The sequence below is a fragment of the Plectropomus leopardus genome, chromosome 24 (assembly GCF_026936395.1).
Source record: "Plectropomus leopardus strain MGB_pleo_1.0 chromosome 24, ASM2693639v1, whole genome shotgun sequence".
In the NCBI taxonomy this organism is placed as follows: Eukaryota; Metazoa; Chordata; class Actinopteri; order Perciformes; family Serranidae; genus Plectropomus; species Plectropomus leopardus.
The window spans coordinates 16,618,495-16,624,882 of NC_142199.1; the positions used below are offsets into that span (position 1 = coordinate 16,618,495).

The following is a 6,388-nucleotide window of genomic DNA, read 5'->3' on the forward strand; positions in this document are numbered from 1 at the left end:
AGCAACTCAATTTTAATGAATGCTCTGAATATCATAAAGAGCTCCTTTAAGGAGGCAAAAAGTATTTTTTCTTATTATTAGCACCTATTACAGGGTTACTCAACTTGCTTTGTCCAGGGGCCATTTGAGCAAAATAAAAGGGGCCACGGGCCTGTTAATAAACAAACACTGATATTCAATATATGAATAATTATTTTTTTCATTTTATAAATGAGCTCTATTTTCACATTTTTCTACACTCTTATACCTTTTTTACACTCAAAGTAAGTTAAAATCCAAATGTGAATGGATTTATTTTCATTGTGAATTCAGAAACAGTTGGAGGGCCACTCTGCATCCTATCGCAGGCCAGATTTGAGTAAATCATGCATCACTGACCTATTATTTTGTGCATTTCCAGCTTTCCCAAATTTTCAAGTTTTTTCTTTTGAATACACTTCTATCAATTGTCACACAATTCATATAAAATAGTTTTGCCTATGTAATATAATCTTTATGATTTTACTGGAAAGCATAAGATTCTACCTTAAAACACTAAACCTTGTGTGCCACCTAGTGTCTGCAACAGAATATGGCAGCATACAGCGGCACACAGTCAACACGATGTACTAGAGCAAATTGAATTAGAATCTATAGCTGAAAGGTGACAGATATAGAAAAAATGGCAACCCAATAATAATTTGACATTTTTCAAGCCAAAAGACCACCATTCGCTGCTTCCAGCTTCTTATATGTGAGGATTTGCTGCTTTTCTCTGATATGTATTTCTGGGTTTTGGACTGGAAGAATGGACGAAAACCTGGAAAAAGAAACAACAGAGGAGGGATCCCTCTCTCCTCGGATGAGCAGACACACAAGAGGTTGTGTGTACGGAACAGACAATAGTAAATTAGATTATGGAAAATTAGGTTTACAATATTGGGGAGATAGATTGCCAGCAGAAATGAAGAATATGATCCAAGAGGATATAAAACAACTGCCTGGTGCTGACAAAGCATGAAGGTGCGGGCAGAGAGAGATCCAAGCAGGGCTGATGCTGCAGCACAGAAAGGCTTTCATACTGTTTACAGAGGAAAACAATTAACAATCACACATTTCAGGACAAAGCAGAAAGCTAATTATCTTAAACACACAGACAGGATAACCCAAGTGGAATGTGTTTGAGGGGCCACGTCAGTCATGGCGTCAGTTCAGCTGAGCATGTGTTTGACCTGCTGCAGACCAGACTGAGGGCAAAAAGCCCAGATAAATACAGTACATGAGCATTAAATCACATCACTCAGTGATCTCATTTAACTGATTCTACACACAACGACAAAGCAAGAGACAGTTTTGATTTTTTTGCATGTCACAAGTCAAAAATCTCTCATTGACTAAAGAATTGGGACTCACCTTGGGTCAATCTCAGTTTCATCTTCAGATGTGGTTCAGGTCTGGGCTTTGGCTGGACCATTCAAAGAGCCACAGCAGGTGACGAGCAGCATCTGGGTTTCATCTCATGTAATTCTGGGGGTTCAAATTCTTGCCTCATGAGTCCAGAGAATCATTTTCTTGATAATCCCCGAGTCCTTTAAGTGCCTGTTAACTCAGGTGTGTTATCATTTCTACAAAAATAAATACAAATTTAACAAATAATTAAATGGTTATCAGAATAGTTGCCAATTAATTTTCTTTCAATCAGCTAACTGATAATTAGTCATTTTTGCTGTACTTGTATACAGCTGCTGGGTAGTTTAATTAATGACAAAACATCATATCTATACACTCTTCTCATTGCATTTTTTATGCAAAAATCTTCATCTGTAAAGTAATTGAAGCTGTCAGATTAATGTGAAGTAAAAAGTGCAATATTTACCTCTGAAATGTAGTAAAGTAAAAGTATAACGTGGCATGAAAAGAAAATACTCAAGTAAAGTACAAATACCTGAAATTGATCCTTAAGCACAGTAGTTGAGTAAATGTACTTAGTTACATTCCACTACTGCCTTTTTCTCAGGCGAGGCTCCAGTCTGGTCACTCTAACAAAGGATATATGGTGTACTTTTGACATGGCTGTCCCTCTGGCAGGTTGTCCCTTTGACGCTCTGTTACAGTGGCCTTTAGGTTCTCAGTCACCTCCCTGACTGGGTTTGTCTTCCATGTAACAGTGATGTACTCCTGTGAACAAAAATGGATAAAAATGTGCTTTAACTCTCACCCAGATCTATGTTTTGAAACAATTTAATGCAGGCATGATGGTGGGACCTAACATGGTCGACAAAGGTGTGCTGCTCTTAATCCTGTCCAGTCAACTGACACAAGTGGACATCAGTCAAGTTCGAGACAGATCTCTAGGATAATGGACCTTTTACCTCAGAAACTGCTAATATCAACAAAGGCTTAGTTCCCCCGTGAGCTACTCCAGTGAGCCAGCATGTACAATACCGGGGCATTTTCACTGAAGACATTTTGACATGCCACAGTAAAACAGCACAGTTGTAAATAATTACATTAATGATGGCTGAATTATATTTATCTGCTTTGATTTCAGGTTTTGATTTCAGGTGCATGCTAGCTCACTGTCACGCTCACTGGAAGACTTACAGAAAAGAGCCATTGTTATGATCATTAGTAACACCTATAACACCAGACACAATCTGAACTCTGAAAATTCCAGTCATTCCTCCGTAGATTTCCACAGATTAAATAAAAAAACAACAACAAATGAGGACTGTCAACTACATTAACCAAAAAAAAAAAAAAATTCTGCTTAGTTCAACAGATTTTCATTCTGGGTCATTGCTGAAAACTATAAAAATAAAGAAAGAAATAAAATACGATACAATAAGAAAAAGAAAACACAAGTTAGTAAAATAAAATAACAATAAATACATCTGCATATTTAGTTTGTTTAAGTAACAGCTTGTCCTGATATGACAAGTCAAAATGTCTGCTGAGAGAAAGGCCTATTTGGAGCAAAAGGTCCATACAATGTGTAAGTGTAAAGAGCTTTCTGTTTTTTAAAAATGAAGAAAAAAAAAATCATTAAAACCAACAAAAAGCAACAACAAAATATTTGTTTTGAGTTACTGCATATAGACTCAATTGCCCCTCCCAAACAGTAAATGTAATCCATTCTCAATTAAATGAACAAAATACAAAAATGTGCAAAACCTGCAGGGGTCAGAGTATTTTCCACTGTATACGTCATCAAGATTTAAAATGTCGTCATAAGCTTTCGCACAGACAGTGTTAGAGGAAATGACAAAAATTGTATTCATAGATTTTATTACATGTTTCTAAACAAGCTGGAACTGATTCTAGTGTTGATGCTTGTAATTACCCAGAACAGCCTCTAGATGGAGGCAGAGGCCACACTGAGATTATAAGCCAACATTTAGTCTGTGAAAACTATTATGTATGTCTTACTCTGTACGTGTTAATAAAAAATGTACTGTTATTATAACAGTGATAATTCTACCATTTTTAAATGATCATAATCAGTTTTACATTCTGCCAAAACACTCATGTTATGTGATCACGATTCAATTTGGATCACAGCGTTCTCAACAAACCACGGCGTATAAAACGCACAATTGATCACATTTCACTCACGCTCATTTGCAAAGTTTAATCACTGCCATCTAATTCGATTATGTTTTTTTTCTTCTCTCTGCTAATGTTTTCCTGTTTTTCAGTGTGTAATTACAGACTGCTGACTGACCGGCTTCATTTGTGACATCAGATATTCACCAAAATCAATGAACTCATCAATGATTCAGTCAGGGACCATTAGCAGACTCCACACTCCAGCGGATTGTGTTGATATGAAAGAGTGATGTGAGAAATGAATCCTCATTGTGGGACTCTCTCTGTGTGTGAGAGAGAGAGACAGAGAGAGTGAGACTAACAATACATGCAGCACTTGTCAGCACTTTAGCAGATGCTGAGCCCCCCACAAAGGCTGTTTACCAGCAGAGCTGACCACAGGATTTGTGGATTAAGACCTCAATCAATAATTTAATTGCTTCTAAATAAAGATCACAGACAGACAGTGAGGATACCTCCTTAAGGTGTCTGCCATAGTATTTCCCATCATCATCATCCTCTAGATTTTTAGCAGAGATTTTTGTTTAAATTGGATACATTGAGACAATTATCTGGGACAGCTTTTTGAAAAGTCAAACTGCATCTCTTCATCATTAGAGGATATAATGCGTTGTAATTGTGCTTTAATCTTTAATAAAAGAAACAACTGCTCCTTTACTTTGATAAAAAAAAAAAGGGAAGAAAAGAAAAAAATGTCAGGAAAGAAAAGAAAGAGAAAAGAAAGTTAAGAAAAGGAAAGAGCGTAAAAGTGAAAGAAAAAGAAAAGGACAGAGGAAAGGACAAGAGAGGAAACGAGAAGAGAGGAACTAAAAGAAAAGAAATGGAGAGGAAAGACAGGGTTCCTTCAGATTAATGCAAGGTGAATTCAGACTTTCTCAGAATTAAGTGTAAAACCGATTTTCTAATCATCAAAATTGAAGGACAATTTTATTTTTACCCAAATTTTTATTGTAGCACGAAACATGACTTTTTGGTGAAGTGAAAAAAGTTTTGGCTCCATAAAAAAACTTTATACATTTTATGAAAAACACATGGAAGACGTGTTCCACCTACAGATGTGGGAAATATCTGGCATTTCTGGGTTTTTTTTAGCGATTTTGTTTTTCTAAATTTTTATGAGAGATTCTAGTGCTCGGATTCCCATCATGGCGAGTTTAAGAAAAGGAATTTATCAAATAATTGAACAAAAAAATAGATGATACCAATTATTTAGAGATAAGAAAAACAACAATTCATACAATCCTACTTCCCAACGTCTGAGTATTTTTAAGACTTAGATTAGAGATGATTATTAAGACAATTTAATACAGATTAAGACCTTACCTTCAGATGAATGAATCTGATGCCTTTTAAGACTTTTTGAGGATCCGCAGGAACCCTGAAAAAAACAGAAGAGCAGAGAGGAAAAGAAAAGAACTGAAAGGTAAAGAAAAGAGAAGAAAGGAAGAGAGGAAAAGAAAGGGAGAGGCAAAGAAAAGAAAGAAATTAAAGGGAAAGAAAGGGAGGAAGGAAAAGGAGAGGAAGAGATGAAAGGAGAAGGGGGGGGTGCAGGGAGTGAAAGAGGAAATAAAAAGAGAAGACAGGAAAAAAGCCAGGAAAAGAAAATAAACGAGAGTAAAGTGAGGAAGGGAAATGAAAGGTGTTTCTGCGTCAGACAGGCCAGAGGACAAGGTGAAAGAGGCCTCGGCTGCATGACAAAACAAATATAGAGCGAGGGTCAAAGGGACACAGAGTGAGAAATGAACGGAGAGATTGACCTAAAAAAAAGAGAGAGGAAGAAGAGAAGAGGAAGAGAGGCAGGACAGAGAATTCCTGTGTCTGACAAGAGCTGTCAAAACTAAAAATAACCTTCACAACTGAACGAGCTGGGTTGTAAAATGTAACCCCGTACTGTATATGACTTACTGTGTTCGTTGTGTCATAAATTCTCCCGTTGAAGCACTTCAGGCGTTTAGCAATATTAAAATGTCTGAGGTCATCCTGGAGAGGGACAGAAGTGCAGAAAGAGAGACCGTTGAGCATGGAGTCTGAAAGGAAGCGGTGATGGCATAATGGCAATATGTTACAATTAAGAATTCCTTAATGGGCCTGAAAAAGCACTCAAGAGCTTTTAGCATACATCACGGCCCATTTTAGCATCCTGTTAGACATTTATTCTATTCTTAAAATGGGCAAAATAGTGCAATTAGAATGACATTTTAATGCACGGTGGAATTTTTCGATAGCTGTTTTGCTAAAATAAACAGATGTTGCATTATACCTCTATAAATGATGTCATCCCATCTGTATTTACATCAGAAGGAAATCTAGAAAGCATGGCACAACCTTGAAAAGCAAAACGACAAATTGTGAGATTATTATACTGGTTTAGAAACATGCAGGTTATGTCACTGGTTTGTGAAAAACACATTCACCCCGATGGGAAATCAAAAGCCTCAATTCCATGTGACTGTGAGAGAAAACCCACGAGAACAACATGCAATCTCCACACATGAACGTATGGGAAATCGAATGCACATCTTTCACGCTGGAATGCTTTGAATGAGGAAAACAGGACGCGCTCGTACAGTATGCCCGCATATGTCCACCTAAATATAGACACAAAGGGTTGTGTGATATTCCCAAAATATCACATTTTTCTTGGCATTATTAATGACATTTGGAGGAAAGGACATCTGCACTGTCCCAAGTACTTTTGGAAGACAGTTTCGCTTGTATTTGTTTAAAAAAACACTGATCTTGAGACTGACTCATTCATTTGTGGCAGCCCACCATGATTAAGACACCATGTACTGATTTT

At 37.0% G+C, this 6,388-nt stretch overlaps 1 protein-coding gene across 11 annotated transcripts in view; it reads right to left on the reverse strand.

The window, feature by feature from the left end:
* The window catches only part of nid2a (nidogen 2a (osteonidogen)), a 68,804-nt gene that overhangs the window by 58,031 nt on the left and 4,385 nt on the right, over positions 1 to 6,388 (reverse strand). For 2 of the 11 annotated variants that reach the window (XM_088074766.1, XM_088074754.1), the window contains exons 2-7: positions 5,849 to 5,913; positions 5,494 to 5,568; positions 4,912 to 5,345; positions 3,733 to 3,851; positions 1,925 to 2,157; positions 1,393 to 1,604 (exon numbers count right to left, since the gene is read on the reverse strand). The gene's annotated coding sequence lies outside the window, so the exon portion shown is untranslated. Of the gene's footprint in view, positions 1 to 1,392; positions 1,605 to 1,924; positions 3,662 to 3,703; positions 3,852 to 4,911; positions 5,464 to 5,493; positions 5,569 to 5,848; positions 5,914 to 6,388 lie in introns of those variants that run through there. The other 9 variants (XM_088074761.1, XM_088074760.1, XM_088074755.1 and 6 more) reach the window with 9 other exon arrangements.